Source organism: Orycteropus afer, unplaced genomic scaffold (assembly GCF_000298275.1).
Source record: "Orycteropus afer afer isolate SDZICR_OR568_19922 unplaced genomic scaffold, OryAfe1.0 scaffold00232, whole genome shotgun sequence".
Classification (NCBI taxonomy): Eukaryota; Metazoa; Chordata; class Mammalia; order Tubulidentata; family Orycteropodidae; genus Orycteropus; species Orycteropus afer.
Genome location: NW_006921819.1, coordinates 3,945,205 through 3,947,693, shown reverse-complemented (window position 1 = coordinate 3,947,693; position 2,489 = coordinate 3,945,205).

The window sequence follows — 2,489 nt, the reverse complement described above, 5'->3', positions numbered from 1 at the left end:
TGGCGCGGGATCGGGCAGTGTTTTGTTCTGCTGTGCATGGGGTCGCTATGAGTCGGAAATGACTCGACGGCACTTAACAACAACAACATATATACACACATATATAATATCCTCACTTATCCACATAGTTAGGTTCTAAACATCAGGTCATTTTTGCAAAAACTGGTTTTATGCAAAAATGGATGATGACCACATCATCTTACCCCGTCACTTGTTCTATGAATGTCTCTCTGGGCCCCTGCTGAGGTCACCTGCAACCTGCCATGAAGTGGCATGAAGAATATTGGTCAGTAGTTTTCTTTGCTAGTGATGTCTGCCTGCTTTTGGTATCAGGGCTATGCTTACTTCATAAAATGAATTTGGGAGGATTCTATTCTTTTCTATGTTCTGGAATAGTTTGAGTAGGACTAATGTCAGCTAATCCCCTCCCTACATTGTCTCAGGAGAGATTGGCTCCCTGTAGAGAAGGGCTTCCTGTAGAGAAGTACTTTTCAGTCTTCCATAGCCAGGGTGGCCCATGCTATCTCTGAGATCCCCTCTCAGTCTAGTCCTTACCATAGTTTCAATTTAAGTGGTCCTAGATCATACCTTCAACATACCCAAAATGTCTTGTGACTTTATGGGAGCCAAGGGGCTCCCAGTCTATGGGTATGTAGGCCCTGTTTTGCAAGGGGGAGGTGCACACTGCCCACTGGGTCTCCCTAACAGCCTCTCACCTGAGCATCACCTGAGCTTTAGATGGTCAATCTTGTCCTTTTTGACCCATGCCTCCTGAGAATTGACAATCCATAGCTTCCACTGAGGCCATGAAAATCAGGCCTATACTCTGCCCTTGATCTTAAACTGCAGCTGCCACTGGCCACACACTTGTTTACACCCACCCCCACGCAGGTAGCCTGCTCTACCCTCATCTGTGTCTCGCCCCTCTTCCAGGAGGGGAAAAGTAAGAGGCTGCAGATATGTCACTCAGCTGACATGGTGTTTCATGAGCCCTGGGCACCCTAGTGCCCCATCTTAGGTCTCCTTCTGACAATGGCTTGACCTGGCCCTGATACACCTCAAGACTGGTAGCTGGGGCCAGAGCCTGAGCGTTCACCTCCTCCTCAGCCCTGAAGGTAACCCACCTTCAAGGCACTGGCTGCTGTAATTACCTGTGGGCACTCAAGACATGCCAACCCCACTCAACTTCCTTTCTATTCTGCCCAGCACCCAAAGAGCTTGGGAGATTGCATCCCTTCTCTACTCCTGGGAGCTGAAATACCATGCAATAATACAAACTTCCTTCCTACATGTATATGGGGTCTGCCTATCAGAAACCTTATCAGGGACTTCCAATGTTTGTTACTGCCAGATATGTGATGTTAATGTGCAAAACAGTTGGATAATAAATTTTTTACTGCTGTTGTAAATGTAAAATGTTGGCTAACCAGATAGTCAATAAGTGAGGAGTGGGTATGTGTGTATATATATATATATATATCTTGTTTTTGTTATGTGCCATTCAGTCAGACCTGACTCACAGCAACTCTTTCTTGGGTTTCTTAGATGGTATCACTATGGAAGTAGATAGCCCAACCTTCCTTCTGAGGAGTGGCTGGTGGGTTTGAACGACCAGCCTTCTGGTTAGCAGTCAAGTGCCTTAGGCACTATGCTACCAGAGCTCCTATATATACATATACACATATGTATATGCACACACACACACATATGTATATACACACAATTGGTTCTGTTTTTCTAGAGAACTCTAAGAATATATTTAAATAACTTGAAATTTTAAAAGGCTATTATATTTGCTCAGATATTTGCCTTACTTATTGTTTTTTTATTCACTCTTGAATTTTTAAGATTCTCTCTGATGTCATTTCCCTTTACTGTGAACAATTTCCTTTGCATTTCATTTACAGCAAGTCTCTTTGTAATAAATTTTATGTTTTACTGTTTATAAATAAATGTTTTTATTTAACTTTCATTTTTGAAGCTTATTTTTTTATGGATATAGAATTCTGTGTTGAAAGTTTTTTTTTCTTGAAACATTTACAGATGTTTTTCCATGATTTTCTGGCCTTCATGTTTTTGTATGAGAAATCTGAAGTCATTTGAATTATTGTTCCTTTATATGAAATATGTTATTTTTCTCTGATTGCTTTCAGGACTACTTATCTGTAATTTTCAGCAGTTTGATTATGATATCCTGAGTATAATTTTATATAAATTTATTCTAATTATCTTTTGCAACTTTTACCAAATTTTTCAACCATTTTCTCTTAAACCGATTTTTTTTTTTTTCCTGTATCAATCTCTGTGTTTCTATTTTGCGATTGAGCTCACTCAGGGAATTGTTAGAAAATTGTTTTTACTTTTTGTTGTTGTTGTTAGGTGTTGTGGAGTCATTTTTTTAGTATTTATTTATTTATTTATTGTGATTTGGGTGAAGATTTACAGAGCAAATTCACTTTCCATACAGCAGTTCACATACACTTTGTCTC